The sequence below is a fragment of the Haliotis rufescens genome, unplaced genomic scaffold (assembly GCF_023055435.1).
Source record: "Haliotis rufescens isolate VD_foot unplaced genomic scaffold, xgHalRufe1.0.p SCAF_18, whole genome shotgun sequence".
Lineage (NCBI taxonomy): Eukaryota > Metazoa > Mollusca > Gastropoda > Lepetellida > Haliotidae > Haliotis > Haliotis rufescens.
This window is the reverse complement of record NW_025963868.1, coordinates 9,306,106-9,332,154: the sequence shown is the minus strand read 5'-3', so window position 1 is coordinate 9,332,154 and position 26,049 is coordinate 9,306,106. Positions and strand designations below refer to the sequence as shown.

General features: G+C 38.3%; 1 protein-coding gene across 4 annotated transcripts in view; it reads left to right on the top strand.

The window, feature by feature from the left end:
• The window catches only part of LOC124129585 (ribosyldihydronicotinamide dehydrogenase [quinone]-like), a 45,670-nt gene that overhangs the window by 4,690 nt on the left and 14,931 nt on the right, over positions 1–26,049 (top strand). The window contains exon 1 of one of the 4 annotated variants that reach the window (XM_048398186.1): positions 6,132–6,342. The exons of 1 other annotated variant lie outside the window; for it this stretch is intronic. The gene's annotated coding sequence lies outside the window, so the exon portion shown is untranslated. Of the gene's footprint in view, positions 1–6,131; positions 6,343–16,902; positions 17,053–26,049 lie in introns of those variants that run through there. 2 more of the 4 variants (XM_048398184.1, XM_048398187.1) reach the window with 2 other exon arrangements.

The window sequence follows — 26,049 nt, the reverse complement described above, 5'->3', positions numbered from 1 at the left end:
TTGTAAATTTGACCTTATTTTTGAGAGGTATGTGTCTAGTGAGTTGTTCCCAATAAATGTTGCTGGAGAATCCGAAAATGAGAGTGATATGACAATCGGTATTGGGAGAAAAGGTACAGATGATTGACGAGAAAATTGTGAGAATATGCGGGACCAAACTCAAATCCTAAAATGGATTTATCTAGCATGGCCGCTGTCGGATTCTATTCAAGGAATCATCATTATTTAAGTACGGGTAAATATTGTAAAGCGTGTATTTTTTCCTAATTTAACACCCTAAAAGAGGCTGTACGTAATGTTGATATCTCATATAGAAATAAACGAGTCTCGGTCGTTGTTTATCGTACAATAAACAACTCCCACTCGTCGTTTGTTTTTTAATTACATGACCATATACACTAACATTATATCTTTTCATGTTTATCGGTCAACAAAAGCGACATAAGCATTTCCATTATCATGAGAAACCCTTGCCAAAAGTAGCGCCAACTGCACCATTGCGACAACATCAGGAGCATGTTTCATGATTCATCATAATAAATGATGACATTGGATGCTCGCAAAAACGCGAGCTCATTCCGATCCACTACTGGCACCCGCCACAAACACATCCAAAGGCAAGCCAATTGTTCACCCGAAAAGGCAGAAAATTGCATCTGACATCATTTTTGTCATTGATATGTCAAACCTGGAAATGCCGTCTACACGTCCAACACAAAGCCCAAGCCAGGACCCAAATCCTTCAAACCCGGCTAAAGTTCTGTTAATTACATACATTTCCCCCTAACCTTAAATAATCTATACTAGTTCTGAAGTAAATCGTATTTACCCGTATGAATCGTCTTATGTTATTTATTACCGATAAACAGAATATGCACACTTTCTGAAAGTACTGTGTGATAAGTCACGCACCAAACCTATACTCTCGATATACATGCTGCTCTTACTTAAAAAAGAATATTGGGTTAACAAGATACGTATATTAAAGTACCATGCTTTCCTGATGTGCTCTCATTCTAATTTGAAATAATGGCATAAATAGTTACCACTCATCTTTCAATATTTTTCAAGGTTGGGTTAATCACGAACATATTTGAATATGTACAACATCTATACTTACTTATCTTTATACTTAAAGGCATCAGGTTTGTCTGTCATAAGACCCCGAAACAAATATGTCCAACACAGCCCAATATTTGGCTCTTGGCTCCTTGTTCTTATATTTTATAAGTATTGTTTAGACAACTGTTTTTTTCTGTAAAATATGTTCATTTCAGAAATTAGATGTTATTCTAGCATTAGGTCTGTGGTACGTTTACTGCATCAGCATTACACTAAAACGATATTACATTATATAAATTCATACAGAGGAATGCTTAACATTTATCTTTTAAGGAAGAGTGCAGGACGACTTGCTTTATACATATAAATGTGGACATATATGTATGGACATTTGGATGATACAGATATACCTCCTTAAAGATAGTGTTCGTAGATGACTGTAGAAAATGGAATAATTATGTGAGTAATCGGGTTAATACCACGTTCAGCAATATTTAGCCATATTGCGAAATTGGTTTCCAACATACAAGACGGACCATGAAATTATGACTTGAATTTGGACCTGGCTTTCTGGTGTGATGTATAACACCCCAGAATCTCCGGTAGAAAAAGGGCTCAAAGCACGAATTAAGATCACGAGATGATACTGATGTATGCATCTTGACATATATTTGCGTAGTATTACTACCTTAATTCATCAGTATATATGTATTTTGCATAAAAGGATAATATAGGATCGACGCTGACATGCGCATATAACCTATTCACCGGTACTGTAATATTTCATTTCTTCTGACACATATCGACACGAGAAATTATATTTAAATTTAAAAGGAGCCCAAGTGGGATAGAAATTTGAGTCTGAACCTGTTGAACAAGGCTTGTTTCATTTTGGGCTATAGCATTGCCGCAAGGCCTGGGCGGAAGGGAACACCTGTTTGCACCCATCAGATACCAATCACAACTTCTCCCTCCAAACGAAAACAAAATACGAAAAATGTCGGAAGTGTATCCTTCTAATTTGCTATTTAGATACATGTTTTAACTTTAAAGTAATTATATGTATCTCATGTATTATTGGTATCTGTGATGCTGGTACCGTTTTGTTGCCATTGTGTAGCTTTTGTGGAGTTATTATGAATATCAAATACATGCCTTGAAATATGGACTTGTGAAAGAACTCATCATTGAATCATTTGCATTTAAATTAATGCATATACCATTTACTTATACACACTTATTATGGACATACACAGAATTCCATTGTACCTTATTATTTAAAAAAATACCCGTGAAGATCCGGGTTAGAATAGGCATTCAACAACCCATGCTTGTACGAAGGCGACTTGGCTCGCTGACTTGGTTGATGCATGTCATCGTATCCCAAATGCGTAGATCGGTGCTCTTGATGATAATGACTAAATTGTTTGGTCCAGACTGGATTATTTACGAACCACCGTCATATAGCTGGTATATTGCTGAGTGCGGCGTTAAACAACAAACAATCAAACAAAATCTATATAATTATTAAACACCTTCCAACAATGAGAAATTAAACTTATATTTTCTAAATATTCTGTTATATTTATAACAAAATTTGATTCATAATTTAATTATTGCGTTGCTTTCTTCCCTGTCATTCAATGTGCATGTTCAAACCCCTAAACCTTTAATATTTCATTTTTCATAAATGGCTACGTTAGTGCGTTGCCTAGATCTCTCGTTACCTACTTACAAGAATAGATTAAAATAATTTGTTTTACTATCATATTTCTGTTTATCTAATTCATAATACGAAATTGATAATTCATTTATAATAGTATAGATCATATTCGTGTATATCACTATCTGATGCTAAGGTTTTATTTCAGAAAATATAATTAATTCAAAATGTAGAAAGATACACAATTTGCCATTATTTGACTTTTAAACTGTACAAAGTATGATATAATGATCAGAATGCCTGTAACGGGTAGTATTTAAGAAAGAAATATTTGTCGAGAATTTTTTCAGATATGCCCTTCAGTAGTATTATTGCATATCTCCAGAGAGAGGTTTACATTGTAGTTCTCATTATTTGTGGATAATTCAAAAAGCAACATAGAAAATATATATGCTACCATGACGAAAGAATACAGAGTATACATAACTCGCAATTCTATATATTCAGCAAACAGCCCAAAATCGAAACTCAACAACATATCCGATTACACTGATTAAGGCTGTCCAAGTTCTCCATGCGATACTGACGCCCGTTCGTCTCCCAGACCATACAGAATAAATTTAAAAGGAATCCAGCTCAAGTCCTAGAACGATTTGGCAAGCCTAGATTGCCTTAATTCTATCCATGAAAGTAAGCATTAAAAAAAAAATATTGTTCTTGTCTGCTTCAGATTATATTTTGTAGATACTTATTTTAACTAGGAAAATTGTACTGACACCGGCGCTGTCCCTATTGAAGCTATCCATAAGAATTTCGAATTGCCGTCCATTGTTCGATGTCAATACATCGATGACAAGTGAGGATATCATAAAGTAATCGTTGATGCCGCGCTACACTTCGATAAAAATTATAATCAAGTTGACTGGTGTGTACATTACTACAGTGAACATGTACATGATCATGCCCTAATAATCAAATGCCGTAATGTCAAATACTAATTTATTATTGTGTGATGAATTTAACTGGATCAGTGGTAACATGTGATATTAATATTCCATCAATTTCTTTCCTGGTTGGTCCATCCATGTCTACAAAATGAAAATAATACAATTAAAATGGAGCATAGAACAATTCTTAATTTCAGGCTAGAGCTGTGGAAATCTAGACTTTCCCAATCATTATAGACTTGAGTTGGTCTCATGTTTTACATTATTCTCTTGGGTCAACGTCACAGCTCATACCATACACTAACAAGACCAGCTTGCCCCCCGCCGGAGCTCCCGGATTTTGGTTATATCATCTAACATGGCCAACTCTGCTCTTAAGTAAACAAGAACCTAATCAGCGAGGGGTCCTTTATCATCCCTATGTGGCTGCTTATAAAAATCTGATATCTTTTCCCAAAGACCTGGTTAATAATATATTTTCTGCTGAATATTCGAAACAAATAGAGTGAGTTGGTACTACATGTACATATGTATACGGTTCTATTTTAAATGACTGCAGCGCTCCATTATGAAAACAATTTGTTTTAACGCCGCTCTCAGCAGTATTCCAGTGATATATGACGGCGGTCTGTTGTATATGAAATATATGCAAATTGAATCTTGAATCTTGAAAGTTGTAACATTTCCGCAAATATATATAACATGCAGTATACAGTATATCAACTGCAATATACTGTATATCAACTGCAATATACTGTATACATCAGTATGCAGTGTGTCGCGAGCTCTGCGCTGGGCTGGAGCACACATTTCCTACACCTCTCCCTTCGGCAAACACATCACGAGGGTTGCAACGAGGTCACAGGTCAGGCGTGCACTCGTCAGTGGACGAGGGCATTGCCTAAAATTCGGGCCGGGCCGGGCCAAGACGGGCCAAAGTGTTATTGGCTAATTACTTCATTATCGGCGATCATACCTACATATTATTGATGCAACATACACACATGACATTAATGCACAATCACCAACCAAAAACGTGAAACATAATTAGGTATTTCGGAGTAAATAGCTTGAAATCCAGAAAGTGGAGCTGTGTGTAAGCGTCGCTGATCTAGGTAACATGTAAAAGAGCAATCGTTAAACGAAATAAGATTTGAAACGTATCAAATACTTCTAGCTCTCGCGATACAAATTTCCATCTGTCGGCATAGTGTTTATATTTATAGGATAGTACTATATCTATGTAAATACCACTTAATAATGTCACTGTTCATCGTGTATAAAGCAGACACGTTGGTTAAAGTAGACCTCTTCTCCCCATACTCTCAACAGTCACACAGTTCGCTCCGACTTGGCCCGGGCTGTCAAAATCAACTTAAACCTCACAGATGTAACATGAAATGGATTCACGACTATAGATTAGTATTATATCTACCTAAATATCTCTTTATAGTGTCTCAGATCGCGGTTTTTAAAGAAAACAAGGTGCTCAAAGTGAAGCCCTTTTCCCTCTACATTCTCAACATAGTCTCTATCAGAAGTGGTGCTCGGTCCGACTTGTCCCGGGCTGTCAAAATCAATTATACACACAGATATATCATCAAATGTGTTAATATCTGTAGCTTAGTATTGTATCTACCTATAAAACACTTTATAATGTCACAGTACATCGTATTTAAAGAGAACAAGGTGCTCAAAGTGAAGCCCTTTCCCCTCTAGATTCTCAACATAGTCTCTATCAAAAGTGTTTGGCTTGTGGAAGGTCCGACTGGGCCCGGGCTGTCAAAATCACTTTTAAACACACAGATGTATCATCAATGTAGAGGGAAAAGGGCTTCACTTTGAGCACCAAGTTTTCTTTACATACCGCGATCTGAGACACTATAAAGTGGTATACAGGTAGATATTATATCATTTTGTCTTGGAACATCTATAAGATGTACAGCTACATGTATTTACCAAAAGAATGAATCTACGTTTTTACTTCATTAAATAAACATTCACTCATTGAACATCTCCAACAGTTTTGTCCATGTTGAGATCCACTGAAATGGTTAGTTCACTTGTTACATTTATATAGAACAGAACGATATTTGTGATTAAATATGATTGTGGATACATTTACCTTGGCTTTATTTTAAAATTCAACAATAGCTTGCGTGTGGTTTGTTTGGAAGCATAAAATCAACTATTGTTTGTAAAAACCATTTGTGTGTGTTAATATATATGTTTTTTAAAGGAAGAGGTGTTTGAATAAATAATTATTTGTGTGTTCACAAACCCCTATCATGTAATTATATTTTCCTGAATAACATGTTGTTTACATGTAAAATAAATGTCCCTGTTCACCTATGTAGAAAGTCGATAAGCGAAATAAAACTGAGTAACAGACTGTGTATTATAGATGCATAGACGATCAATTCAGAATACAACAGGTGTAAGGTGTGGCTAATTGACATGTATCTCGATGACTAATTGAAATGTATTTCGCAGGTAATAATCAATAAACATTGTGACAGAAAAACAAGTGAAGGATTGAGTTGAATTTTAGTTTTGCGAAAAAGGTCCGTGGTTTCTGTGGATGAAACTAAGTTTGACAATGTTGCAAATGATCACTTTCTTTGACTTCATTACGGATTCCTCAACCTGTATCGAGGAGAATTGTTTACAGTTAAGTAAAATTCTAATTAAGATTTCTTAAAGCCGTCACGGTGGCAAATTCAAACTTCGATATCATGGTACACAGTTCTATTGTAAAGTCAGATTGGGAGTTCGAATTGGCGCTATGTATTTTTATCTCGAATTTGAAATAAGCGGTTAAATTTATATGTTTTGTTTGTTTGTTTGTTTGTTTTTATTAACGCCACACTCAGCAATATGCCAGCTATATGACGGAGGTCATGCAAATAATCAAGTCTGGACCTGACAATCCAGTGATTGTCATCACGAGCATCAATCCAAACAATTGGGATAAGATGATATGCATCCAATCAACCAAGTCAGCGAGCCTGACAACCAACCCGATCCCGTTAGTCGCATCTAACGACAACCATAGTGACCTTTTAATACAAGCATTGGTTGCTGAAGATCTGTTCTAACCCTGATCTTCACAGGTCCAAATCTACATGTATTTTTATGTTGAGGTGGTCGTGATCGGAGAATAGGTTCGAGAGTTCGGTACACACATTCGTGGTCAATATCTCTCATGTTGTGGATGATAGGGATTTTGTCATGTTTTGAAGAAATGTCATCACTGGCATGCTTTTGATGGTACACAAAACGTAAGCTTTACCTCGAACATGCTAGTTCCGGTCACAAAATATATGCTTTATCTTTTACTGATTTTTGTATTAATAACATTACAACGTTTCTCAAGGTTACAGACTCCAAGGATTCATTAAAGTGCATTTTAAGCACCTAAAATTGACAACTAACACCCTGATCGCAAAACTCCTAACGATTTTTACTAAAAATAGATACGAAAACTTTTGCTGAACCCGAGATTTGAATGACTGACAAATCCGTACTTTCTTGTGTTCTCATACATAAAACAGCAGTGTAAACATGATCTAACATGGCTTAATGTGGAATGTGTCTAGGATTGTAAACTGTCCATATTATTCCAAATTGTATGCATACACATGTGTCATGTCTTTATTTGGTTTTGTGTCTCTACCCGCTAACATATGTGGCAAGATACACCTTCCAGGATAGTGGACGATGTGGACACTGACGAAAATTTCTACAACATGTCCAAACATTCCCAAACAGACAGAATCATATGCTTTCTGAAAGTCAATCCAGCACATCGTTGTTGTCGTCATCATTATCCTTCAAGGATAGTGGACGGTATGGACACTGGAATATTTCGAATATTTGGAAATGTGTGCATTTTAATTAATATAAACACTATTTTAAGCGTCAGGAAACGGGATTTTTCTTGTCATGAATGGCGAGTATAACAACTTGGGAAGCTAGCTTGACATTTCGTTAGTACGGTCCTCATACTGTCTTTGCCTTATTTCTCCTGAATCTCATTTGTTTCAAAAGAAACAGATAAATCGGTCATACAATGCTTTCATTGGGTTTATCAAAAAGGACCATATCAGGTTTGTTCGCTTGGATACGTCTTACTCTGTATGTGGGCGTATTCCAAAGAATTTTATATGTAATTATCATTTCCCACGACGCCCTCTGCATATTCTGGGTTGTACCATTGATGGTCTCGGAGTCAAAACCACACATTACGGTAACAAGAGGATCGAACCATGCCAAAGATACTGTGTTTGTGTCAAGCTGGACATCAACTTTGACACAAAATCACACATTGACGTTTTCGAGTAGCAAGTGACTGGTTCTAGGTCGATTTGATATGGCACTTCGCTTGATTGACACTCATTTCTGTACCGTCCAGCACCATCAACAAAATAAACATTAACATTGATATTCAGTACTGCACCAATGGGTCGTTTAGGAAAATCCATTAAATGACTTGTTGTCAGTCTTGACATGCTTCACAAGAGGATCTTCAGATAAATAAATATGTGCAATAGTGCACGATTAAATTCAATCATGAAAGGCCTCCTTGTTAATCAAAACACAGACGTTAAAATATGGTGATCATCCTCATCATAAACAACTATCATCATCATTATCATTATGATGTTTATGTTCCCATCAGAGTACATCGTAGTTAAAGAAAACAAGGTATAGATATAAACACATTTGATGATACATCCGTGAGTTTAAACTTGATTTTGACAGCCCGGGCCAAGTCGGACCCAACACAAGCCAAACACTTTTGATAGAGACTATGTCTAGGATGTAGAGGGAAAAGGGCTTCACTTTGAGCACCTTGTTTTCTTTAAAGACGATGTACTGATACATTATAAAGTGGTATATAGGTAGATATAAAACTGTTCTATAGATGTAAACACATTTGATTATACTTCTATGTGTTTAAAGTAGATTTTGACAGCCCGGGCCAAGTCGGACCCAACACAAGCCAAACACTTTTGATAGAGACTATGTCTAGGATGTAGAGGGAAAAGGGCTTCACTTTGAGCACCTTGTTTTCTTTAAAGACGATGTACTGATACATTATAAAGTGGTATATAGGTAGATATAAAACTGTTCTATAGATGTAAACACATTTGATTATACTTCTATGTGTTTAAAGTAGATTTTGACAGCCCGGGCCAAGTCGGACCCAACACAAGCCAAACACTTCTGATAGAGACTATGTCTAGGATGTAGAGGGAAAAGGGCTTCACTTTGAGCACCTTGTTTTCTTTAAAGACGATGTACTGATACATTATAAAGTGGTATATAGGTAGATATAAAACTGTTCTATAGATGTAAACACATTTGATTATACTTCTATGTGTTTAAAGTAGATTTAGACAGCCCGGGCCAAGTCGGACCCAACACAAGCCAAACACTTTTGATAGAGACTATGTTGAGAATGTAGAGGGAAAAGGGCTTCACTTTGAGCACCTTGTTTTCTTCAAATACAGCGAACCGAGACACTTAAAAGTGGTATATAGGTTAATATTATACTCGTTTATAGATGTGAATACATTTGAATATACATCTGTGAGGTTTAAGTTGATTTTGACAGCCCGGGCCAAGTCGGACCCAACACTTCTGACAGAGATTTTCTTAAGAAAATACAGAAAAGTGTTTGACTTTAACGGACCAGTTTTCTTTACATACGATGTACTGAAACATTATTAAGTGGTATATAGGTAGATAAATTACTAATCTATAGATGTAAACACATTTTATGATACATCTATGTGTTTAAAGTAGATTTTGACAGCCCGGACCAAGTAGGACCCAACACAAGCCAAACACTTCTGATAGAGACTATGTTGAGAATGTAGAGGGAAAAGGGCTTCACTTTGAGCACCTTGTTTTCTTTAAGTACAGCCATCTGAGACTCTATAAAGTTGTATTTAGGTGGATATAATACTAATCTATAGATGTGAATCCATTTGATGATATATCTGTAAGGTTTAAGTTGATTTTGACAGCCTGGGCCAAGTCGGACCGAACACTTTTAACAGGGATTTTCTTAATAAAATACAGTAAAAGTGCTTGACTTTAACAGTCCAGTTGTCTTTGAATGCGATATACTGTGACATTATAAAGTGGTGTATAGGTAGATATAACACTAATCTATTGATGTAAAAACATTTGAAGATACATATGTGTGTTTAAAGTAGATTTTGACCGTCCGGGCCAAGTCGGACCCAACACAAGCCAAACACTTCTGATAGAGACTATGTTGAGAATGTAGAGGGAAAAGGGCTTCACTTTGAGCACCTTGTTTTCTTCAAATACAGCGAACCGAGACACTTAAAAGTGGTATATAGGTTAATATTATACTCGTTTATAGATGTGAATACATTTGAATATACATCTGTGAGGTTTAAGTTGATTTTGACAGCCCGGGCCAAGTCGGACCCAACACTTCTGACAGAGATTTTCTTAAGAAAATACAGAAAAGTGTTTGACTTTAACGGACCAGTTTTCTTTACATACGATGTACTGAAACATTATTAAGTGGTATATAGGTAGATAAATTACTAATCTATAGATGTAAACACATTTTATGATACATCTATGTGTTTAAAGTAGATTTTGACAGCCCGGACCAAGTAGGACCCAACACAAGCCAAACACTTCTGATAGAGACTATGTTGAGAATGTAGAGGGAAAAGGGCTTCACTTTGAGCACCTTGTTTTCTTTAAGTACAGCCATCTGAGACTCTATAAAGTTGTATTTAGGTGGATATAATACTAATCTATAGATGTGAATCCATTTGATGATATATCTGTAAGGTTTAAGTTGATTTTGACAGCCTGGGCCAAGTCGGACCGAACACTTTTAACAGGGATTTTCTTAATAAAATACAGTAAAAGTGCTTGACTTTAACAGTCCAGTTGTCTTTGAATGCGATATACTGTGACATTATAAAGTGGTGTATAGGTAGATATAACACTAGTCTATTGATGTAAAAACATTTGAAGATACATATGTGTGTTTAAAGTAGATTTTGACCGTCCGGGCCAAGTCGGACCCAACACAAGCCAAACACTTCTGATAGAGACTATGTTGAGAATGTAGAGGGAAAAGGGCTTCACTTTGAGCACCTTGTTTTCTTTAAGGACAGCGATCTGAGACACTATAAAGTGGTATTTAGGTAGATATAATAGTAATCTATAGATGTGAATCCATTTGATGATACATCTGTGAGGTTTAAGTTGATTTTGACAGCCCGGGCCAAGTCGGACCGAACACTTCTAACAGGGATTCCTAAGAAAATACAGTAAAAATGCTTCACTTTGAGACCCTTGTTTTCTTTAAATACGATGTACCGTGTCATTATAAAGTGGTATATAGATAGATTTAATACTAGTCTATAGATGTAAAAACATTTGAAGATACATCTGTGCGTTTAAAGTAGATTTTGACAGCCCGGGCCAAGTCGGACCCAACACAAGCCAAACACTTCTGATAGAGACTATGTTGAGAATGTAGAGGGAAAAGGGCTTCACTTTGAGCCCCTTGTTTTCTTTAAAGACGATGTACCGTGACATTATAAAGTGGTTTATAGGTAGATTTAATATTAATCTATAGATGTAAACACATTTGAAGATAGATTGTTGTGTTTATAGAAGATTTTGACAGCCCGGACCAACTCGGACCTAACACAAGCCAAACACTTCTGATACAGACTATGTCTAGGATGTAGAGGGAAAGGGGCTTCACTTTGAGCACCTTGTTTTCTTTAAAGACGATGTACTGATACATTATAAAGTGGTATATAGGTAGATATAAAACTGATCTATAGATGTAAACACATTTGATTATACTTCTATGTGTTTAAAGTTTATTTTGACAGCCCGGGCCAAGTCGGACCCAACACAAGCCAAACACTTTTTGTAGAGACTATGTTGAGAATGTAGAGGGAAAAGGGCTTCACTTTGAGCACCTTGTTTTCTTTAAATACAGCGAACTGAGACAATATAAAGTTGTATATAGGTGGATATAGTGCTTGTCTATAGTGAGTGAGTGAGTGAGTATGGTTTTACGCCGCTTTTAGCAATATTCCAGCAATATCACGGCGGGGGACACCAGAAATGGGCTTCACACATTGTACCCATGTCGGGAATCGAACCCGGGTCTTCGGCGTGACGAGCTAACGCTTTAACCACTAGGCTACCCGACCGCCCTGCTAGTCTATAGATTTAAACACATTTGATGATACATTTGTGTGTTTAAAGTGCATTTTGACAGCCCGGGCCAAGTCGGACCCAACACAAGCCAAACACTTCTGATAGAGACTATGTTGAGAATGTAGAGTGAAAAAGGCTTCACTTTGAGCTCTGTTTTCTTTAACTACTGAAATATGAGACAATAAAGTGGTATATAATTAGATATAATACTAATCTTGAGATATAAAGAATCTTAGGAACTTGAGAAGTGCTTGGACAGTTATTAACACGTGTCGTGTCAGTCCTTTGACATTCGCGAATATCCACTTCCAGAAAACATCCTGTGTTGGTTTAACACGAATTAGTAAAGGTTAATTAGGGATGCCCAACACGTTAATTAATGAAAGAAGAGTAGTCAAAACACTGTCGTTTCCTGCCCAGGACATCACACCCCTACACGCCAAGGTCGGTGAGAAGCATTCTAATCAAAGAATACACACAGTCAATACACAGTCATCTTGGCTTGGACACTCGCCCCGTGCAGACGTGTCCTTCCAAGCTCGCTACCCATGCTCAACTATGAGAGACATCGCTCTGTCGCTACCGAGGGAGCTAGTTGCCATCCTGGAGCCCTTGCTGGCTTTCAGGGTTGGGGACTACTCCCTCAGGACTTCCTACAAGTCCAACTCCTCCACCCTCTCCATCTCCTTTGACTTAGGTCAAAGGAAAAGGCCTCTGGTCAAAGCTCCGGCCAAGACCAAGCCTAAGGAGAAAACCACCCCGCCCCCTATCCCTGCTGCACCACGCCCGGTACAGAAGGCCAGGCCGCCCAAAGTGAAGAAGGCTCCACCAGTCGCCGCCATGGAGATCCAGGAGAGCCTACCCACCACCCCTCCGCCCCCAATCCGCCCCCAACAGCAGCATTGGAACTCGCTCCCCTCGAATCCAGAGGGGAGGAGCCCTTTCGCACGCCTGTAGGGACAGGACACGGAAGAAAGAAGAGAAAGAGGAAAAGTATCTTCTCCCCCTGACTCCCCCTCCCATCACCACCTACAAGCAAGACCACGGAATCACAGACCGCCGTAACACCAGGCCCCTCCCTCAACACCAGCCAAGTCCAAACCGACCCGGTTCCGGAACCAGTTGTTGAGGAAGACGTCCGTGTCGACCTTGCCCAGAAGGCCAGCCTCATCCTGGAGCAGCACAAGGTCCACCCTAACCCCTGCTACCAGCATGAGAGCGGCAAGGTATACCCCAGCAACCGCCCACGCCCACCCATGGTGCTGGTGCAGTACTGGGGAGAAGAGAGATTTGAACATGAAATCCACAGCTACCAGGATCTCTCGGATTTCCTGGTCGACTGCGATCTTCAAGTCAGCCCCCTCTTCATCACCAACGCCGCCGCCCGCCTCACCACCGCACTGTTCCAAGCTCTCCCTCCAGGGGAGCTTGACCTAGACAGGAGGCTCCTGGCTGGGGAGAAACAGTAAGCTCCAGCTTCCACCACCAACCTTGCTCGCCAGCCGACGCCGTGCCTTCCCACGCCTGACCCCCCCACCCCCAAGCCCAACTTTTCCATATTATTATTCTTCTCTTATCACCCCCTCCTTCCCAGCCAAAACACACACCCCTAGAATATCATTTTAGGTTTACCTAATTTACATTTTTGGGGGTCGCACTTCTTTATATATTCATTATGCTTTTTTTCCCCCAATAGTATAAGTGTTTCCCTGTGTGCGAGATACGCTAAAGTGTAATTTATTACACGCGGAAAGCGCACGTTAAATCTCCGAATGAACGAACGAGCACAGTCAAGACACTGACTTTTCTACGAGACTCACGGTATGTAGTCATAATCATCAGTTTATTACATTGTTGAAGGTGCATTTTTATTCAAACTCAATTAAATGAGCAAACTATACGTTTGTGGACATTAGAGACATCTGCCTAGATATGCGCGTTTCGTTTTATTATTCTGCAATCCATTTTTAGGATTACCCGCTGGCTCGGCCCGGCCCGACTTTTCTTGGCCCGACTTTTAGGCAATCCCCAGTTGTCTAATACGGTCAAGAGTAAGATCTTCCGGAAGACCACTGCACTGGAGGTATTCCATAAAAATTTAAAAAAATAAAAATTAGAAAAATCCCAAAATATCAAAAGGCACCACTTCAGTATGTGCCTGATAGATTTGCCAAGTTTCGATCAAATACACTGAATGGTTTGGGAATCCTGCCCCGGAAAAGGAAATGATTACGGACGGACGGACAGACGGATGGACAGGGACAGACAGATTTGCTGATCAAAATATCCCCCCCGCATTATATGCCGGGGGGGATAAAAAGTAAGTGTATGACCTTTTGCCAACTTCTATCCCTGCCCTAAAGAAGAGTTTGGCCATTAACAATTTTTTTGTCTGGCTATGACATTGACCTTTGACATAGCAGATCAATGTGTTATTTCAAAGATGTCCAAGCAATGCATGGTTTCATACGATAACTGTGGCTATCAAACTGAGGCAAAATATTGGAAAATCCCCATTTACACAGCTGGCTAATGAAACATAAACAACAACAAAATTATCAATTTCTTTTATTTATATGCCTATATCACACATTGAACAGTGTTCACATGATGGTTCCTGATGCAGTATGCAATTTCCTCCTATTCTTCAATACTCATAACAGAGCGGGATAACTGTTCGCTTGTTACAGTTCAGAGTTACTTGCCCTCAAACATCCTTTTCCTTCTATATTGCCATGGAAAAACAGGAACCAGGATGAGGGGAGGCCAGATGGGCTCTATCCCTGTTGCATTGTGTTAGTAGACTTGTGAACATTCTATTTGGTGTTTGGGTCCACATTTATAGACAAGTAGTCGCAAACATCATTCCTTTCAAGAGATTACCACATGGCCAAAGACAATAATTTCTTCAACGTCCTTGAAGGGTCCCACTCCGACCTGGCATAGGTTGGTCTTCCCACATTAGCCAGACCAGCCTTTGTGAGTGTGTCCCAGTGTCAGTTGGCATATAACTTCTCGGTAGGCCCCCATTGAAATAACAGGACTCTCCTCATCGCTGTCTGCCAATCACTTCAGAAATCTGGAAGGGTCCTTCCAGACTGTCAACCTGTCATCCGGGTATCTCAAGCTGGACTTCAGTTTCTGCAGAATTATGTATAAAGATTGTAGCAATAGAAAAGAATTGTTGCAACATGTACTTACAGATAAAAGGCAGCAAATTCACTTAATTTATCATCTTTGAGTTTTGTTATATACCAAACATTTGAGATATATATTGGTCCATGCTGATGAGTTGAAACAATCATTAACTGACATCTCTTAAAAATGTTCCTAGCAATCTATGCTTGCCATACAAGCCAAAGTAATAGATGAGGTAGCAAGTGGGCTCATTGATCGCTCGTAATCGTACCCAATAACGTGGGATGTTGTCCGTAACATTCATCATCTGTGCATCTGGATCGAGCTTATAACATTAATCACTGGTTTGCCTAGTTGAGATTTGAAATTTGATTATTTATAATCCTTGTCATTTAGCCGAACTATTGCTGGATGTGATGTAAAATGAGTGAATTGGGTTTAACGCCTCTTTGAACAGTATTCCAGTTATATCACGGCATGTAAGCTTGATGTTGGAAGAAAGCCCGAAGTGATGCAGGTCTTACATGTTTACCACTTTGATGAAACCCACAAGCAAGTGTATGATGCTACCCTCGATTCAAACCCACGACCATCGGTTTCTGTGATAAAGAACAAGCAAACTGAAGAAATATTTGCAGAATAGCTACATGAACATGATGAACCAAACAGAATAATTTCAAATATTTACCACTCACTGCTACTCTTCTCTTGTTCCTCATTGCTTCTCTTTTTCCATTGATGCTGTGCAGATGACTGACTCATTCATTCATCCAGACATTCTGCAAACATAAGTAGCATTCACATTAAAGAAATGTCCAAACTGTACATGCTGTACATTGAATTCATATGAAAAGACCCCAGTTGAGATTCCAACTTAGAACTGTCCTTATTAAAAATTTTCATCCCAAACATTCAGAGATAAAACATAACCATGATAACCCCATATTTAACAACTGTCAAACAATTATTTGACAACAAAGCCAGGGTCATCATGGTCATTCAACATACACTTTACATAGGGAATCACTTGTTGCAAAAAAAGATCCTCGCCAAGGTCACAGTCATTCCATGAAATATTGAATTATTAAGTTATGAAGCTTATACAAAACAAGGACATAACAGTGTAATTATTAAAATATCTTAAGCGTAAAAAAAATAAAAAGTCTTTGGTGGCCATTAATGTAAATTATAGTCTGTATTAGCATCCCACGAAAGTTTAGAGTTAATAATCGTTCCTAGATCTTTGTACTTTTCTTCATTATCTATAAAAAGCGGATCTAATTTGGATCATCTTGTTTTGACCACAAATCCATTACGCCCCTTATGCAAAGGGGAAAACCCTTGTCGTCATAACAAACAGTTGACGATAATACTAAAAAAAGGACCCTTGGCGTTTACGGTAAAGTATGTAGAGCAGGAAAATATCTAAATCAATCCGTTCCATAAGATCTCTGCACAGAAATCATAAGGTCACGAAGCCCTGCTACGTACCTGGCATCCGCATTTGCTGTCAATCGCCTTTCCAAATACTGTTGACTTCCGCGTTGAGAATGGCTCAGGGGAATTTCGGCCGGCATTTCCGTGGCGGAGGTGAATGAGAACAATGTATCGATACACGAGGTAAGCTTATCGTAATCAAGCATCACAGTGTATATCGATACACGAGGTTTGTTTACATCCATGTTCTAAAATGGCGCCCTGGACCGTGGGGGAATATGGGTAAAATGGCTTGTTCCGGGTTAACACTAAGCTGGGCCCCCGTCTCTAATATCACAATATTGTTTGGCGCAAGTTGACGACGCGCATAGGGAGCCGGGAACCAGCTTAACACGACATAAGCTGGTTCCCGGCTCTCTATGCGCGTCGTCAACTTGCGCCAAGTTATATTAGTGACGAGTCACAGCTTATACACTGAACACGATCGGTCATTTCGTCAAAATTGGCCAAATATTGAGACTGCAGCTGAGGTCTTGCTGGCAGCTGAAGTGACACATTTAGGTAAGGAATATGTGAATATTACAATGATCACGTATTAAAGTAATAAACCACATGTAAGCCTGTCACATGTGACACATTAACTTTTATAGCCAACATGTAAGTAAATGTATAATTATATTTTTATAGGACAAGTAGCCTGTCTATCATATGTTAGTATTTGCTTATGTATATAATGTAGAAATATGTTTACTTTAACTGGATAATTTGTATGCTTATGTGAATCACTGTCTTATTTCATATACTCCCTTTACTCTGTGAGAATGATTAATAGCCTCAACATATGTGAAGAATCAAGAACAGCTTTAATGACAGCTAAGTTTTGCATCAGAGATCATCGTGAAGTGGAAGATAAGACATTTTAAGGGTATGAACATTTTCACTTGAACTAGTTGAACAATAACCATGATGACAACTTTATCATGGGGGAATTTTTGGTGGTGGGGTAGCCTAGTGGTTGAAGCGTTCACTCTTCGTGCTGAAGACCCAGGTTTGATTCCTGCCACATAGCTGCGATATTGCTGAGTGTGGCGTTAAACATCAAACAAAGCTAACAGCCGCATACTTAGTCACGTGGGGATTCCAGGTTGAAGTTGGTCCCCATCAACATGATCAACCTATGCAGAGACCATATGGTCTCTGACCTATGCTAGTTGTGAGAGATTACTTAATGGATCGGGTGATCAGGCTCGCTGACTTGTTTGATCCAAGTCATTGTATCCCAATTGTGTGGATCGATGCTCATGATGTCAATCACTGGATAGTCTGGTCCAGACTTGATTACTTACAGCCCGCTGTCATATAGCTGGAATATGGCTGAGTGCAGAGTTAAACAACAAACACCAACATGATTCTACAACCTGCTCTTGTGGATACCATTTTGAGGATCCTACACATAACTTCTTTTCAGGTCTTAACTATTGCAATATGTTCTACTACATGTGTTTTAAACATATTTTTTTTCACAGTGAACTAGATTTGCAAACAAGCCGATGGCTTATCTAAATGATGCTTAAATACAAATAAGTATTAATAAAATACTAATTCTATACTATTGCAAACTATCAGTTGAGCAATAATGTAATCATCTGATTATAAGTAGATAATGAAGGAGAAGTCCATATTTATTAAATCTACCAGATTCTGAGATAAATGCACGTATTGATTGATTTATTTCAATGTTTTCCTGTACATAATTTTCAACAATTCCATATAAAGCTTTCTTATATCATATCCATGCTGTATAATAATACCTATTATTTCTAATAATAGCATAATTTGGACACACAAATAAGTAATGAATGGTATTTTTATAACAGGTGCCACACATGCGGGATAGGTCATTTGACATGAATCAGTTTTATGTGAATTTTAATCACTACAAGCTGAACTGAGTCATGAAAGGATATGACTTTCATTCTGTAAAAATGGAAATGCTAAAACATCTCCTAATATTAACCATGCTATTACAGAATCTGTTCACTTGTTATTGTATGTAAAATATTTTTGAACGATTACATCCATCTAATGATTGTTTGTATGTGTGATATGCCAGTAGAGGTATATGTGGCCAAGCATGTGCATCCGCGTAAAAAAATTATGTATGTTTGGCTAGGTACCAGTATATGAATGAGTGTTGTTTTGTGCGACTTGTATATTAGCATCATCATAGTTTCAACAGACAGTTTATGTATATCAAATGTTAAATGTCTTTGTAGGGAGAAATGCATATCCAAACTGTCATTAGTTTATAACTGATGAGTAGAACTTTTTAAGTATCTGGCATGATACGTTTCCTTGGTCCACAGAAACATGTTACCAGTAAACTGACTTGATAAGTAGCATAGCAGTCGGTGTGGTTGGAAACTAACTAAGCCGTCACTACTCAATTAAGTAATTAACAGACAATTGCAAGTGATAATACCCACCTGACACTAACTGCCCTGTCAATCCCTAATCCACCATGAGTTGACATTGAGATCATCTTGCTAATGAGCTGTTGTGAGCGTAACGAGATGATAAACATCAAAGGTGGGGCAGGCTTTGATCATGTGTTCTGTAGAAGAGATTATGTCACTTGTTTAATGTTTATTTAGGATTAGCTACATCCCATGATGCTACCAAGACCATACTTGAGATTATCAGACAGTTTGTCTGGATACAACCTGATGTCTCAACTGTACTTATTGGATTCTGCCTTGTAGCAAACTATGTGTGTGACAAGGACTTTGACCACTCTGTGCAGATGCATAACAATGCATAATGAACTTGGGGTATGATTCAATTATGTCACACAAGTCAAAGATGGGTTCCACTGTATTTAGAATCAGACGATAGATGCAATACTGTGTTACTTTATAACAATCAAATGAGTATTCAAATAGGAATACACATATATTTACAATTACCCTTGAAAAGTTCCAAAACCAAATAGAACTACTTAAATTGGGTGGATACAGATTTTTGCACAATTAAGATCTATTTATTGTCTTTGGTGGTAATTTATACAGAAATAAAGATTTTTTTCGAAATAAAAAGGGGGGTGCGCACCCCTGCACCCCCCTCTGTATCCACCCATACTATTGCCAGCAGCCGAATTAAGGTCCCTTAAAGGGCAAGTTCACACGGAAATGAACCTAATTTTCTTGTACTTTTTCCACAATAAAAATGTTAACCTAGAAGTGTCATAGACAAAAATATAAAAATATCACAATTAATTAACATATGTTTTGCATTAAAACGATTTATATTTTTCACATTTACCAAGTGTTCTATTTCCATAACAAAAACACCATGGCTTATGCCCCTTGCAATATGACGTCATTGGTGCCAATTGATAAACATTATGACGTCATCATGCTTTGTTAGAGCCGCTTCACGTGGTGTAGGTACAGGTGTGTGATTCTAGCGTCTCAGATACCAGCCAGCATAGTGTTATGCTGAGTCACCACTGCGTCGGAGTGTGTCGTAGGCCATGTTGTTTTTACCGAAAACTTGTACTTGATATCTTTTGCGTTCAGAATAGACAGGGACCCAGTTGAATTGGCACCAATTACGTCATAATCTAAGGGGGGTAACTCAGGCCTGTTTAGCTCGAAAAACGAAGGCCTCATAACGGCATATCATTTTCACACTATTGTGAGCTTCCTACTTTCACTGTGAAAAAAATGAGTGTATATTTTCAAACACAGATACCAACTAATTCTAAAATTGCGTTTTGTTTAGAAAAAGAAAGACAGTAATTTTTGCGTGTACACTTCCCCTTTAAATGTAATATACATAGTTTTTAGTCGATTGTTCAGGTGGTTCTCTTCACTTGATTTTTTGTATCAGTGTCTTTTTTGGCCTTTCAATTAATGGTAGATATTGAATATCAATAATAAGTGAGATAATTATTTTCAATGTGGCTCCCATTGCACCTAAAGCAAGGAACGATCAAATTAAGCCTGATTCAGCTGCTACATTGAAATGTATTTGCTCCTCTAATCAGTAATTCAATCAGTTGTATAGTGACTTGATATTTGGCGAAAATATCTGTTGTATGAAATCCTAATGTTACTTACTTTTGTATTTGAGATGATATTTGTATTTGGTAGCCTAGTGGGTAATGCATTCTCCGAAGCACTGGGTTCTGTTCCCCACATGGGTACTGTGTGAAAAGCCCATTTCTGGTGTCCCCGCAGATATATTGCTGGAATATTGCTAAAAGCTGTGTGAAACTATACTAACTTGCTCACTCATTATATAGTATTTTGAGATCACTTACATGACTTGTGTGATTGAAAGTTTTGATAATTATGAATACCGTATTCGACGTAATAAGCGCCCAGGGCGCTCTCAAAATTTCGTGGTTTATGCTGGCAGCCTGAAATGTTTATGTACGACAAATATAATTTTCCAGAATTGTCTTGTATACATTGATCAATTGGAAAGGGTGCTTATTGGTATTGTTCACTAGCCATTTATATCAGCAAATATTCCCGTGGGCACTTATTAGAGCGAGGCGCTTATTACGGTAGTAATACGGTAGTACTGTTTTTATGTATAAGAACCTATTTTATGCAATTTTTCATTGCCTTGTTTACCCTTCCTTATGTTTTGATGTAATGCAAACATTTGAGAAAAATTCAGGTGAGCCTTACGGCACTACAGGAATTGTTTTCAGAAGATCAATTCCAATTTTGTATTTTCTGTAAAATTCACTGTTTGCTATGGCTTTTTTACATTGGTTAACATGGTTTGGTTAACAGTTGCTTGATAAATTGTCATTACTTTACTCATTGAGAAACCAACTTTTTACCCTTTGTCAATATATGTGTGTTTCTTATATTTTTAATAACAAGCTTTTAAAGATGTTATAAATTGTTTCAGGTACCTGGATTTCACAATGACATCAGATCAGACAAGTCATACAAAGGACTCTCCAGATGATGAATAATCCTCCCCAGAACAACTAACAGCATCACCTCAGAAAGTGATGATTCTGAATGAATAATGCCACATCAGTGTGATTCTGAAGGTTGTTACGACATTAATCAAGTCAAAAGGAATTAATACCACAGCAGTGAGACTATGTTTATGTGGTGTACATTGACGCTGACTAAACAAATCTGAATGACTTTTGTGGTTTACTGCACAAACATAATTGACTTTAGATATTCTTCTACCTTGAAATTCTTCTGAGATTTGACTAATCTGTTTATTTAGAAAATGGCCTCGAAGCATCTGTTTCTGTTTTGGAATGTTCTTGCAAACACCTCTGGTTACTGAACCAATGAAATGTCATAAAATCAATAAATATGATTTTTTATCTTAACAATTTTTTTTTTTGCTTATTTAAGAAATATGATATTGATCATTAATAACATAGGTGTTAACATATATCAAACATACTAATCCCCTGAATGTTTTCCTACAATTAATACAGCTGACTGAACGAAGTTTTTAGTTCCATGTCAGTAGAAAAATTACATTGATATTTTTATGTACCGGTACTTCATTAGGTGTTTTGCTGTGGATGCCATTAGTCTTATGCACCCATTTGGGTTAATGATATTCTGTTTCAAACTTCAATGAAACTCGTCTGTCAAGATGTAACAAGTACTGATACAGTTCCAAAATAATCTTTTAATCTCACCAGGATAAAGGCCCAAGTGAGCACATAGCCAATGACTTTCATTTTTGTGTTAGAGTGAGTATGGTGTTATGCAACTTTATGAGCAAAATTCCAACAATATCATGATGGGTGACACCAAGCAATGTAGCGATGTGGTGAATCGAACGCTTCAACCACTAGGCTAGAACAAACTGGGAATATGAAGATGAAATGTAAGGATACCATCATACCAGGCCTGAATGTTTTTCATTTAATACGCTGAACATCTGAAATGAAATATATATGAACTTGAAAAATGTTTTCACCAAAAGTACATGCCCATAGATCTCAACTTTAAGGGGATATTTACAACCAAAATAACACAGAATATTACTACAGCTATCTGCTATGCCCAGGCTAACATTATTTACTAGGAGAAAGACATCTCGAAAAAATGCATCCGGATACCTGCCGGATACCTGCCGGATACCTTCAGCAATGTTCAATTTTCTTGGTTAGTTTCCAATATATTTTTAGGTGTTTCACACTTAATTGAACCAAATGCACCCCCCAAATTGTGACAAGTTTTTTGAAACTCAGATTGAGGTATCCGGTGCCGGATCCCTGGACACCCAGATTGAGGTATCCGGTGAGGTATCCGGTGGCGGATACCCGGATTCCAGGTGACACACTTTCCGGTGAGGTGTCCATGCCGGATACCACGGATCTGGTATCCGGCAAGGTATCTGCCACCGGATACCCGGACGCGTTTTGGGTAAGTGTCCGGTGGTATCCGGCAGGTATCCGGATACCGGAAACTGCATTTTTTTTTGCTGTGTGTGTTTTCATTTCAAGACGTACATTTATCAGGTTGAACTTCCTAACTGTAACAATAACTGAACTTTACGCCTTTTATACACATTTGTGATGGGGCGACAATGCGACAGCGAGACATATTTTGACCTTGAAAATGTCGCGTTACGGCATCGTCGCCCTTTTGTAAAATAAAGAAAAGGATTATCAAAGAGCGACAATGCGAACACGCCACAATGCGACAAATGGCCAATTGTCGCGCTTTTGTTAATTTTGACACGTTTTGCTTGTTTTTGTAAAGGCGTCAATGCGACAATGCGACAACGAGACAATGTCCCTTCCATAGTAATCCGTGCAAATAAAACTGAGTAATGAAATAGAAGTCTGACATGCCAGTTAAAAGATAGAGTGTTGCAGCTTCTGATTTCATAGATCTTCAAGAAGGGTTATCAATAATGGGATGGGTGATGAGTTCAACTGCATACGCTGTGATTAACAATAATGCTCCGAGTCAATACATTTTGTCAAATGTATGACATGTATTACGTGAATGAACATATTGTTTATACTCGTCCATGTTTTTGACGGACAAAATAATTTACATGCTCGGTAAAACTGAGGACGGGCATCATTGTGTGTTTCCGTGCTTTGTTCAGGTGAACAATTGACTTGTTCTTGCATGTGTTTGTGACGGGTGCCACTTGTGTGGCAGGATACGCTCACCTTTTCCCGAACACCCATGGGATGACCTGAACCACTTCGGATTTTTATCCCACATCAGTCTGATACACCATGATATAACTGAAATACTGATATACTGTACAGTTGAAAATGATGTTTAATGCGATTACCGTATAGTGTTACTGCAACTGTTCATATTTTGTGCAGTGATGTTATGTAATATGTAAAAGAAAGCATGTTCAATTAGGCAATTGATTTGAATAGAATATACTTGCGTCAGTGTATTTTATTAACGCCCCAAATCGTAATTTAAACACATAAAATAACAGATCACGCATGGTGCCTTGAGATATTTTCGAAGTTGTTAATTAACCTGTGGCTATTTCAAGCCTTTGGCATCACTGATCAATTGGCCGATCATTGAAAGGTGATTGTGAAGATGTGTCAAATAGATACTAAGGTAAATTCATAGATTTCTGTAAATTGTCACTGCGACAGTTTGGATTTTTTTTCGTGTTTTTTTCTCTCTGGGATGGGTTGTAGCGAGGGTATCCTTAAATGGGCTTGCAACCACGCTTCTGTATGAATTCGTACCAGGGAATTCCAAGGGTTTTCCCCAGGAATGTGGAAGTAGTCAGTGTTTACGCCTTTTCAAGAATACAGTCACGTGAAGAACGTCATGAGACCGACCTCGCGTCCAAGTCGTATATCTTGTAAACTTCACATTAAAAACATAGTTATTGTTATAACCAAATGAAACACAACCCATTATCCGATAGGGGTAACTGTACATAGCCGTTACCACAATAAACTTAGTAACATTGTTTGGTTTGACTTCTTGGTGCGTGTCTGAATTCCATTAACATGTAACATATCCTAAAACTAGCTTAGCAAATCTCGCTGCACTGCGCGCGAGAGATACTAGAGCAAGGCATGCCAGAAATACGAAACCTAAAGCTTCCGAAAGGAAGCCTTGGATATCACGTGCGTCGGGGGACCAGGGCCATCTGATTGGCCGTTAACAGTTGTACAAGGCGGAGCAAAAAGCATCGTTTTTCCGTCCATTTTACGCTTGAAAAACTCGACCCTTTTCTGGACACTTTCTAGACGCTGACCAATTAATCAATTTTAATGAATTTTTAGTCGTTTTTCCGTCCAATGACCATATACGGAAAAAAACGACGTTTTCGTGTTTGCAGTGGAATGCGTGGCCTGTCCGGGTCTGAATGGCTAAGGGAAGGTGACTGCACTGAAATTTATTCACCTAGTTGTCTCAATGCAGCCGCTCTGTGTTCAGCAGTGAGATAGTAGCGTGACATGGTCCCTGGCTTGAGCCTGAACCCTCGTGTCCACCAGCAGTTTGGGTGTCTTTGTTTACCGTTTCTTCTGTGGTCTGATCAACTGCAATCCTGCCAAAGGGATTCATTTTCTTCAGTTGACAGAGAAACCCTTGTTGCGAAAGTGCTCATACATCCATGGACTTGTCTCCTTTAACCGAGTCATCTGAGCAAAGTACACAGGAAGAAACCGTGCATAGTTGGTTTTGTTCATTGCAAAGCACCAAGGTATGACATTTCTGAAGCAAGGAAGATGAAGATGCCAGTCTCCTTCTCCATCAGCACGAAGTAGGCCAAGCAGAATATCCACCATGTCAATGTAAGTCATCCAAAAGGCTGAGAGTTGACCTCTTTCATGGCGCAAGATATTTTGGTGACTGTTGAACATTTCAGAAATTTCCTTGTATGATTCATCCCTCGATACATCATCATGTGATTTATGACAAATGGTTTGATGGAGCTTGCCTATTTGGATTTTCGCATCACTCAGCTTTGCTAGGCTTTCAGGATGATGGATCTCAAGCCATTCCACAAATCCATTCCATGCTAGCCTCATCAGGGCTTCATATACCAGCTTGTGCAAACAGACTGCTCGATTATACAGTTTTCCCTCCTGTACCTTACTGATAGATCCTTCTCCAATGACTCCGGATTCTACTGCAAGGTCACGAAGTCCTGCATCACCAAACGTTTTTCCAATTGCTGACATGAAATTGCAAATTGTGTAAACGTTTCCAATCATCAATACAATGCCTTTAAACTTGTCAGGGTTTTTCCATACGTTTTCTGTAGCTTTTGAATACATTGCCTGGTCGAAAACAACAGCAGGGGGTGGGGGTGGGGGGGGGTGGACCTTCCCTTTTCCCCACAGTGTAGATAGGTAGTAGTTAATCAGAAGGCTCAATTTTTCGCCGCTACTCTTTCTTGTCCAGATAGCAGACAGCTCATGTTAGACAGGTTTTGTATTGACATGTTCAATCTTGACAGTAGCATAGTTGTCTGTGTGTTGTTGTTTTAACTTTATCTTGCTTTAAAATCAAATATACTCACGAAAATCATCCACCAAGTGAACTG